A 12,470-nucleotide genomic window follows, 5' to 3' on the forward strand; every position below is an offset into this window, starting at 1 on the left:
GTTCCTGGAGCAATTATTCAACTTATTAGCAGGAATGAGCTCTAGCCCTCCAGTCTGAAATCTACTCATCACAGCTACCACGTGGCAGAACAGCACGCAGGAGCAGTGACCCCGAGTAAAGCTGACCTGGATTAAAGAAGCCCTGAATAAAACATATTGGCCAACACCACAACCTAGAACTTTTATTACAGCTTTGTTATCCTACGTCAACTTCCTCTAAAAGTAATTAATTTTCCCATGGAGCAGGCGGAAGTTGTGACAACATCAATGCTATTAATTATTCATTAAGCAGCGCGGAGGTGAATTACAGAAGACCACGAGTCAGATATGTTTATCAACAGGCAACATTGGTAACTAAATTTATTTTTATAATTCAATTCAATGTTTGTTTATATGGCAAAATACTAAGTAGAGTAAAACAGAAAGATGCTCCGACCTGACAGTAACAAGAGCAGACCGAAGATTCCATTAAACAGTTCTCTGAGAAGAGGAAAAATGCTTCATCCCTACATTTTCCTAATTTCGGAGACCCGGAGGTCAAAGTCACTGGAAAGCAACAATTTTTATGTCTCTGTTCTGATGTTCTCTGTCTTTGATGACAGACTTATAGTAGACAATCTCTAAAAGTATGATGATACCTACAAAAAAGAAACAATAATGAGTTTCCTATTCATTTTATCTCAAGCAAAGCCTGATATCCTGCAGTATGTATGTATGAATGTATGTGTGTATGTATATTCCCACATACGTTTGCAACTGACATTATCCCTCTTTATGTAGATTTCACAGGTTAATATTGTCAACTATCTTATGCATAGTCTATTGTCAGATGTAATTAGGGACTTCTTACCTACTCTCTAGCCCATAGGGGCACCTGACATAACGCACAGTCATGTCGGAGTGACACCCTGACATTGGCTTTTATAGATGTCTCTTACACATCAGTAAAGGTTTACAATCTCTTTTTAAATTTAAGCATTCTCAAAATGTTATTCTCAGGTAAAAAACACGTTTCTGTAATTTTTTTATTTTTCATGAATAAATTATTCTACTTCTTAGAATAATGACAAGTGATGTTTCTTCTTCATAACTACAACCTCACATGTGCTTTTACATGTTTCCCTAACTGAACACTCCATTATGAGGGTTCTCAGGGCAGAAGTACTGAGCCTGAGAGAGAGCAGGCAGCCTGCCTGATGCCTAGTAATGAAGCAAGACAGAATCCTTCCCACGAACACACATCTTCACATTCACAGACTGTCAAAAATGTAGAGTGATTTGTTTTCCAATTTAAAAATATGTACATATATGTATGTATGTATATATATGTCCACGTGTGTACATGTATGCCTAAATGCAATCTTGAGATAAATGTATCCTGAGACACAGGCATGCTATATAGGTATTTTGTATTTGCTCAGAGAGCTATGAACATATATATTCTTGTATATGTATATTTATATGTATGTATATATATGAGAGAGAGAGAAAAAGACAAAGGCAGAGAAAGAGAGAGAGAGAGATCATTCCAGAAAACATTTTATGTCAAGGGAAAAGCAGTTGAGCACTAAGATATGCATCAAAGGGAAAGATACAGGTTGGATTTGGAGAGACATACTTAATATAGGGCTCATTACTCAAGTTTCCTTTCAGCTTATACCAAGTGCCCTTGCGCCTCAGCCTTAGAGAAATGGGTTGGCATTTAATGCACAAGATACTTTTAAAAAACAGATATTATTAGCATCATCATGGGACTTTGAGAGTCAAGGTGAACGCACATTTCAGCTGTTGACCCTGGTAGGACTGGCAATCATGCTAGTGCTTTTAGGGCTTCCAGAGAGACTGCCCTCAGCACAGACATCAGTGCCAGTTTCAGGTACCAGTAGCACTGTGGAGCTCCCACCTTGTCAGATATAAGTGCCTTAGCAGTTACTCCAGGCATAGAAAACCCCAGGTGGAATCGGGGAGGAAATTGATACTTGCTACACAATGCCCACAGATACTGCTGTATGAGGAGATTCCAATTCCTGGAATTTTCTGGATTATTTGAGATATGTTGGTAGGGGGTCTAATGCCCATAAAGCATGTAGGAGCAGAACAAGAAAAAAAATATTTTTGTATTTATAATTATCTTTACCTACTTAGTTTTGTATATAGCACAATATTTTCCTGGACACGCCTTATTTCTCCATTGTTTTGGAGTCCAAGAGGCCACAGCTGGTATCGAATCATTCTGTGTGTGTGCGCGTGTGTGTTTGTGTGCATGTGTTTGACTATGGGATATACAGCTCTTATCATACAATATCTATCTATAGAAATCTCATCACAGTTGTGTGTATATGTGCTGCCAATTTATTTTTAAAGGGATATTTATTGGATTTAAATGTAGTAGCAGCCACTAACAACATTAAGGAAATGTTTTATTTTTATTTTGGATTGAGTGGAAAACAAGCATCTATTAAAAATCCATTTACTTTACGAATGACATTCTGTATATTTCGCACGTTCCCAAATCTTCTCTGTTCAAGGCATTCTTTAGTGTTTAACTTTTTTTTCAAAGCAAGCCTAGGCCAAAGGGAATTCTAAAAGTTGCATTTATATTAGTTAAGCCTAACAGCTTAAAAAGTATTCTTAACAATTATCAGTAAACTTCCAACTCAGATTGGATACTGTCATTTTGTTTTCTTTTCTACATTGTTTTTCTCCATTTTGTCTTAGTCATCACTGAAAACCCAGTTTCACAATGGTAAGATGCCATAGAAAGAAATTTAGTGATCTGATGTTTAAACTATAAATTACTTTGTGCTAGCAGTTTTTGCAGCTTTCAATAGATGCCACTGTGTTTCCCTCGAATAATTTAAATAATATTTTAATTTTATCCTTTAAAATAATTTAACTCAGTCATTTAATAGAATCCTTTAAAAATTTCAAACAACCTTGTGTCACTGAACTACTCTGAGTGGGATTCAGTGTTTGGTTTGGGAAAGGCAGATATATTTGAAAGTCAATGACTAATGTCTGAGTAAAAATACAGTAGTTCTGGATACATGTACTAAAATGTTTACCAAAAAGGAAACACTGTTGACAATAATATTTGTCATTATAGACAAAAGCAAATAAAAGTTGGTGCTATCAAAGTAAATGAAATATTCAGTTAATATAAACCTTATTATCATATATATAGTTCTAGGCAAACATTTGCAACATAAACCTAAGTTTTAAAGTTTTCTTATTCTCAGAAGACATTAACATAGCATCTAAAATGATGTATATAGTGAAAGTGAATTTAAAAAACTTATAAAGAGAAATGTTTTCACTTTGGTATAAGAGAAACTTTTTTGCCTAAGAATAATATGCCTTAAGAATTGTTTTTCTATGAATTATTTCTCTATAGGTTGAGATTTCAACAGCACAATACTAAGCCATATGAACGATTCTCTCTTTGTATATAGCACTAATAAGAAATTTAATTTAAAACCCTCACAAATAAAAGTTCAGTACAAGCAAAAAGCTGTTGTTTTGTTCACTTATAAGCAGGCAAGATATCCAAAACTAAATAAAAACAATATTCAAATATTTTCTGAATAGGTATTAATGTGTATATGCATTATTTTCTCTAATACATTACTTTATTTTTCTAAGGTATTTTCAAAAATCATTAGAAATCTTCATTTATATAATATAGTACTTCCTTTTATATAACAGAATGCTAAAATCAAACATATAAAATGATAAATACATAGAATGCTTTATTGTAGTGCTAAAAATGAACAGTAGTTCTGTGGGGGAAGCGTATATGTTTTCCTTCCTCCACAATCATGCTTCTATGTCTGCTTATTCTATCTGAACTCCCAGCTCCCCACTATAGCACCAGATGTTAGCCTGGTGTGGTGAGGATCTTATCACTGGAAATTCTGCAGATCTAGTGCCCATGTTGGCAGATGACGTAGGCAAGGTGCAGTTGGCCCCAATCCTTACTCCCTCTGGCATCCTAGGAAGAGCTCAGTAGATGAGTCAGCCTCTCAGTGGTCACGAGACTCTAGCATTTGTTTTCAAGGTCCAGGATTCACACTGCACCTCTAGGTCCAGCTGAGAGAGCTTCATGGGACGTCAAACCAAATGATTTTAAATCTCCGTTGTATCTCCTAGTTTCTGTCCTGGAGCCCAGCAGTCCTGCTGTTCCAGGTCCAAGCACAACTATGTGTTGCAATTCTGATTCAGATCCATGGTGATATGTATCTTATTTCTGCACATGATTGGTTCCTTTTTCTATTTCATCTAAGTTTGGTGCTTGACGGGTTGAAAAATGGTGGTCTGCCACGTAAAATAACGGCACAGACTTTGCCAGACGTTTGCAAGGCAGGATTAAAAAAAACAACAAAAAAAAACCAGTCCTGGTACTAAACATGAACAGAGGACGAAATATTATTATATTAAAGACAATAAGCTTGAATTAATTTCTTATAACTTCTGAAACAGGATAAATAAAAACCATAAACGGGGTCTCAAATGTGGGAAACAAAGAAAATAGATGGAAGTGATAAATAGCTTAAACGTCAAGGTGTAAGAAAAGGAAATTTTGTATTCAGAAATGATCCTCTCTCAGGATAATGGATCTCAGCAGAAAGCAAGTGCATAGAAATTGGAAACAGCTCAGTGAAAACTCAGGAAAATGGCCTTAATCCAATTAGGAACTGCCTGTCATTAAAGCTTTATGTCAGGGCTGGACAGAGACACATGAGCACCTTTGACAGGCAGTAATTAGGTCCTCATTTAAAATAAAGATTAAAAAAAACACATTTGGTAGAAGACAGAACTTCTTTCTATAAATGTTCATATTACATTAATTTTGAAATAAGAGATCAATAACCAATAGAGAGTAATACTATAGTCGACCTTAACAGGTTCTGTCTTGTTTTTGAGATTTGTTTTTTCACAACCACACAATTAAATTGAAAGTATATGCATATCACATCTTCTTTATCCATTCATCTGTTGATGGAAATTGCAAACGATATTATCTATAAGGGGTTAATATCCAAAATATATAAACAAATCATACAATTCAGTATCAAGAAGATAAACAACTTGATTAAAAAGTGGACAGAGACTTGAATAGACATTTTTTCAAAGAAGATGTACAGATGGCCAGCAGGCACATGAAAAGATACTCAACGTCATTAATCATCAGAGCAATGCAAATCAAAACCACAGTGAGATATCATCTCACACCTGCCAGACTGGCTATCATCAAAAAGACCCCAAATTACAAATGTTAGTGGGGACACAGAGAAAAGGGAACCCTTGTACACTGTTGGTGGGAATATACATATACCCACTATGGAAAACATTTTGGAAAATACAGTAGGTAATCAATAGGTGAAGATTTTATTCATTATTAGATTTTTACCCATCTTTCAATCAGAGTGCCAAAGAGCAGAAGTCAACAACTTTCCATGGCAATGCTACTTTAATTAACTGTCATTTGAAAAATTAATAAAATCTGTGGTGATTAATTTTATGTGTCAGCTCGGCCATGGAGTTCCCAGATGTTTGGTCAAACATTATTCTGGATGTTTCTGTGAGGGTGTTTTCAGATAAGATTAGCATTAAAATTGGTAGACTGAGTAAAGCTAATTGCTTTCCCTAATGTGTGTGAGACTCAACCAATCAGTTGAGGGTCTGAAGAGAACAAAACTGACCCTCCCTGAGTAAATGAGAATTCTTTCTGTTTGATTCTCTTCTAACTGAGACATCATTTTGACTGGAACATGAGCTCTTCCCAAATCTTGAGCCTCCCAGTCTTCAGACTAGAACTACACCATCAGTTCTCCTGGTTCTCAGGCCTTCAGACTCTGACTAGAACTACATCATAAGCTCTTCTGGGTTCTACCTTGTCAATTTTTTTTTCTGCCCCGCACAGCATGTGGGATCTTAGTTCCGCACTGAGGGATTGATCACACACACCCTGCAGTGGAAGTGCAGACTCTTAACCACTGGACCGCCAGGGAAATCCTACCTTCCAATTTATCCTGCAGATCTTGGGACTTTTCAGCTTCCATATCATGTAAGCCAATTTCTTATAATAAATCTCTTTCTCACTATATATACATTTTAATAATTCTGCTTATCTGGATTTACAGTCTGCAGAGAAAAGGCTTATGCTGCCTGTTATAGGTTGAATTGTGTCCCCTCAAATGATAAAGTGAAGCCATAATTCCTAGTACCTCAGAATATGACCTTACTTGGAAATGGGGTTGAGGCAGAAGATAGATGGTTCCCAGGCTGAGCATCTGAAGTCTGTCCCCTGTGGACAGATACTTCAAGAAAAAGATAATAGCAGAGGCAGAGAGGAGCTGAGTCCCGCCCAGATAAAAGATAAAGAGACCACATATTTCTCATTCTTGAGGTCAAGGAGACCTTCCTTACTACCCATGCACAGAAGGGCTCCTCGGGGGTCAAAAAGGGAGGAGACAGCACCCCATAATAGGTGATGTCAACCTTCCCACAGGCCTCTGCGCTGGAATCCATCATGGCTAAGAGATACGTGCGCACACAGGGGAGGACACTGAGTTATACCGAATATGGACTCAGAGCCAGGCAAAGCAAGATGATTGGCCAGAGGAAACACAGAAGAAGTGTCCCACATAAGTAACTTAAACCACCACTAAGGCGCGACTCTCTGAGCCCGCCCATGTGTGCCTATTCACATGCACTTATTTTCCTCCTAATAAACACTTCACTTGTTTCACCACTTTCTGTCGTTTTGTTGAAATTCATATTTACAAAGCAGACAAGCCAGGGCCTTGTCACTAGCCACTGTCCCTCGTGGCCTAGTGGTTAGGATTCAGTGCTCTCACCACCGCAGCCTGACTTCAATTTCTAGTTGGGGAACTGATATCCTGCTTCAAGCCACTACGGGCCAAGGCAGCGAGATCAGGGTCATTACAGATATAATTAGATAAGCTAATATGAATTCATATTGGAGTAGAATGGGCCCTTAATTCAATATGACTGGGGTCCTTATAAAAAGAGGGAAGAAGATATGAAGACAGACACACAAGAGGCCTTGCCATGTGACAATAGAGGCAGAGATTGCAGTGCTGCAGCTGCAAACCACGGAAAGCTAAGGATGGCCAGCAAACCAACAGAAGCTAAGAAGAGGCAAGGAGGTATTCTTCTCTATGGATTTTAAGGTAGCATGACCCTGCTGACACCTTGATTTTGGACTTCTAGACTCTAGAACTATGAGGCAATACATTTCATTGCTTTAATCTACCCACTTTGTAGTATTTTGTTTTGTCAGCCTTAGGGAACCAAACACTGTCCAAATATAAAGTGATTATTTTAATATTTGTCCTTTTAATACTTTTCAAATTGTATATCCAAGGTTATTCTATTCATATGAAAAAAGACAAGAAAACAATTTGTAAGCAATAGTTTATTTTAAAAAATAAATCTTAACCTTTATTAATATGGGACAAAGGATAATTTTATTTAAAGCCAAAGTAAAGGTAATAAAAAGTAAAAGTTCTAACAGAGATCTGAACTGTTATGATAGTTTGGATATTCATTGTTCCCACAGAAAATTCCATGCATGCCAGTTTGAAAATAGGGATGCAAACATAATTACCTGCTGATTTTCTTTTTGGTAACAATTATCCTCTGTGTTAAAGGCTATAACCAATTCAATTTATTTTTATATTGGGAGCTTTATACAAAGTATCCTATAATATCTAACAGAGAAATAAAGCAATGAGAAATGCTTCATTTTATTGAATGCAAAGTCTTAACATGAATGGAGAGAAGATCCTGTCTGCAGTTAAACTGACATGTCATAAAAGAAACTCGGGTTTGAAGATTGTTTCTAGTTTAAATAAAAGTCCTTGCATACTTTATTTGCAGAGAGGGTATTTAGGGGTAAAAAATGAATGCATTTGTATCTGTAACCAATATTTTTTTAATATTAAAAAAATTTTTTTTAAATCCCCTAGGAGAGAAATTCTGTTCTAATTTCAGGAATCATCTTTGCTTCTTCTTTTTATTTCAAGCCCCACATACATAGAGTTGAATTGTTAGATGGTAGAGATATTTAATAATATCCTCTGAACTGGGAAGAAACTTTGAGACCAAAAACTGAAGCAGGCAACTCTATAAAGTGCAATTATGAGGTTTATTGTGAGTAACTTACATATAGGCAGGATAGAGTGGAGGACAATCGAAAGGCATTTGCAGCTGCATTCTATGGTCAAAAGGGGTACAGGGAGATTTAAAGGGGCCAAAGCTAAAAATAGAATCTGACTACTAAGGGAGAAGCATGTCTACACTGACAGGAACCAGGGTGCTTTTCCTCCCCCCAGGCATGTCATGTATTCCTCATGAACCATTAACCCTCTCTGTCAGCAAACGGCATTCTACTAGTTTTCATATCATATGAAGGCAAGGGTAAAAGTTGATAAGGAACTTCTCTGGCTTGAGGGCATTCTTTTGAGTAGGTTAAAGCTCAGTCGTGCAGAAAGGGGAGGGGATAGGACTGTGGGCCTAAGATGGAGCTAATAAAATGGAGTCAGTGTGGTTCAGCGACACATGAACATAACACTGAACAGTATATCTTATTGATTTCAAAATATAACCAGAATGGAGCCATGTGTCTTCACTACACATCTGTCCCAAGTCACCATCATCTCTTACCTGGGTTACTACTGTAGCCTCTTAACTGGTTTCCTATTTCCTATTTTGCCCTCCCAAATAGTGCTAATGAAGAGTGATGTTGTTAAACCTAAGTCAGTCCTATTACTTCTCAGCTGAAAACCTGCAGTGGTTCCCCTTTTTATTCAGGGGAAACACAAATACTCTCCCGTGGCTTCCCAGGTCCTACCCATCTGGTTCTGGGTCTCTTTTCTAAGCTCACCTCCTTTCAGTCTCCCATTCCTTTACCCTACAGACTGGCTTCCATGGAGTTTCTAGCACACACCAGGTACAGTTCCACTGTGGGGTCACTACACTGACTTTTTCCTCTGAATAGAAAGCTCTTTTCCCTTTATCAACATGGCTCACTCCTTCACTTTATTTGAGACATTGTTCAAAAATCAGCTTCTGTGTGTTCCACCCCAAATTTACATTAAGTCCTAAGTTCCAATGCCTCAGAATGCTACAATATTTGTAAAGAGTCAGGGCAGATACAATTAGTCAAGATGATGCCATACTGGAGTAGAGTGGCCCCTAATCTGACATGACTGGTATCCTTATAAAAGGGGAAATTTAGAGACAGACATGCCAGAAGGAAGACTATGTGAGGAGATATAGGGAGAACACCACATGGAGGTAAAGATCGATGCATCTGCAAACCAAGAATACCAAAGATTGTCATCAGCCATCAAAAGCCAAGGGAAAAGCATTGAGCAGAATCTCCCTTACTGCCCTTGGCAGAAATCAACCCTGCCAACACCTATATCTCAGACTTCTAGCCTCTAGAAATGTGACATAATAAATTTCTGTTATTTAAGTCACACAGTTTGTGTGACTTGGTTACAGCAATCCTCAGAAGCTAATACAGCTTTTCAATATATTTTACCCTTCCTGTTTTAAAATTTCTATATCGTACATCTCCACACCCATACTGACCCTACTTACCCTTTTATATTTTTCTATATCATTCAAAATAATTTACTTTTCCCATGTTAATTGTTTAATATTTCCTTTATTCAACTAGAATATAAGCACCACAAAGGCAGCCCTTTTTGTTCCATTCACAGGTGTATAGCAAGTGCTTTGAGTAAAGCGCCCGTCACAAGGTATGTTTTCAATATTTTTGTTAAATAAGTACATTAATACAACGTAATAGATTATTCTAGGTTTTTGAATAAATGAAGAACACTGTGAGATATTTAATTTTAGCAGTATAGTATACTACATTGACTTGTGGACTTAGTAACATAAGTTTTAAAATGAGCATGAGATGCTATTGTGTAAGTATGTATATAAGATAACCGATCATGGAAGAAATTTTTTATAAAGACTTAGTATAAAATGATTATACGTAGATAGTAAAAGAAGGTAAAATTCCTGACAGGTTATTATGAAGCTGTACTATAGTATTATCTACCAACAACCAGCAAGTAATAATTAAACTCCTTCTAGTATTAGCCAATGCTGTTCTAGGATCTGAAAGGATAATTATAACATTAAGTCATGGTTCATGGATCCAAATGTCTCTTAATGTATCTAAGAGAAAACAACTGGTAACAAAGCAAATTATAGAACAAATAGTTGTGATAATAAGCACCAAAAGCATTAAAACAATTGCATAATATGATTCAAAAGCTGGAAAAAGTCATTACTGAACAAGTAAAACTTGAAGTGGATCTTGAAAAAAAAGTCTAAAAGTTATGTCCAAGACATACTAGAAGATTTATTTATAACAGTTCCATCTACTATTATATTTTATATAATATTTACTAATATATGTTTCATATGTAAAAACATTCAGGGTAGCAAAGTTACACTGTATAGCTATAAATGACTTTATAAATGTTATATTTAAGAAAAAAGTTAAATTGGAGAAACAGAACATTTTTGAAAGCATAAAATATAGTTGCATGGCTGGTAAAATATTATAATGACCACATGAAAATTGAGATAATGCAAATATATATTATATAATATATAATATTAAAGATGTGTGTGTGCAGTGTGTTTGTGTGTACTCAAATCTGAACACATCAGTGGCAGAGAAGATATTTTATACCTCTCTTGATCCATAGAGACCAGTACATGTTCAAAAATGTTTCATATGTGTGTGCATGTGTGCATGTATATGAGAGAGAGAGAGAGTAATAAGAGAGGGAGAGACTCAGCAATCATAAAATAATTTTTATTTACTTATTTTCATTTTGGTGTTTTTGAAATAAATGCACGTAAAGACTGAGACATTAAATCACTACCCAGGCTGAGAGGATTTCTAAAATGGTGATAGAGGAGAAGGGATAATAGGGCCACTTCTCTTAAGAAATTGTCAATTTCAAGCGATGAACAAGAAGGTGAGAAGCTAAGCAGAGCTTTAAGTGTATACATGATACTGGAGACACAAAACAACGGAGTTAAGGACACAAAAAGCATAGGTTTTTTGGTAAACTGCAGAATATCAGCTGAGGTCCTGACCCATGCACACTATAAGCAAGGGTGAGTATGATAAAAATCAGTTTCCTCATATACTAAAGTCCCCCTTGGAAAGAGCTCAACCCCCAATTGAATTAAGGCAGATATGAGATTATTTATTGCCTCTTAGTAACAAAAGTATATATTTCTTGATAAAAATAAACATTGTTTTTAATCTCAATTTCTCTATAATTTTCACATACAATCAAGCACCGAATCAGAAGTTATCAGACAAACCAGAAAGATCAGAAAATATTGTAAGCTATTAGGAAACATAGACCTAAAGGAAACAGATGTTAAGTAAAGATTTTGCAAAATATGTTTATAAAAAATAAACCAATATTTATTCCATAACCAAAAAAAAATCGACATGAAAACTCAGTGTATGTTTGTAACAGCAGATTAGACAGAGGTGAAGAGGAAGTTAATGAACAGAAAAGTATGTCAAAAGTAAATATCTAGAGAAAAGCACAAGAAATAAAAGGAAAATGTAGAATAGAGTGAAAGAGCACATGTAATATGATGAAAAATTCTAACATGTTTAGTTAAAGAAGGAGAGGCGAGAGAGTATTATTAAGAAGCAACAATTGAAAAGGTTATGTCTGAGAATTATCAAAAACTGGAAATCATATAAAGTCACATATAAAAGAAATACAATAAATCCTAAGTAAGAAATTAAAAGAACACCAGACTTCAAAAGAAAACAAAACAAGCAAACAAAAAAACATAGCACAACTGTTAAACACCAAAGTATAGAGAAAAGCTTAAAAACAGGCAAAAGCTGGGGTGCACAACCAGGGATGGAGGCATAAAAGGGATTTTACCTGCGAAGTAACAATATTAGGGCTTACAGCTAACATTTCAACAGTAACAGTGAAATCCAAACAATAATGGAAAAATATATTCAAAGAATTCAAAATATCACTAATTGTCAACCTTGAATTCTCTACCCTTCCAAAAATATCTTCATTTTCAACTTCCCTTGTCTTTTTAGTTACATCTTAGTGTCCCCTCTAGGCTTAATTTACTTATATTTATTGATCTGTTTTGTTTATATTCTTAATTCACCATGGAAAATTGGTTCTGTATCATATTTGGTGTGATCATCTATCACAAGGTCTAGCTTATCATAGACCTAAGAAATGTTTTGTTTTGTTGTTGTTTTTTTTTTTTTTGCGGTACGCGGGCCGCTCCGGACGCGCAGTCTCAGCGGCCATGGCTCACGGGCCTAGCTGCTCAGCGGCATGTGGGATCTTCCCGGACCGGGGCACGAACCCGCGTCCCCTGCATCGGCAGGCGGACTCTCAACCACT

This window comes from Physeter macrocephalus, chromosome 1 (assembly GCF_002837175.3).
Source record: "Physeter macrocephalus isolate SW-GA chromosome 1, ASM283717v5, whole genome shotgun sequence".
NCBI lineage: Eukaryota > Metazoa > Chordata > Mammalia > Artiodactyla > Physeteridae > Physeter > Physeter macrocephalus.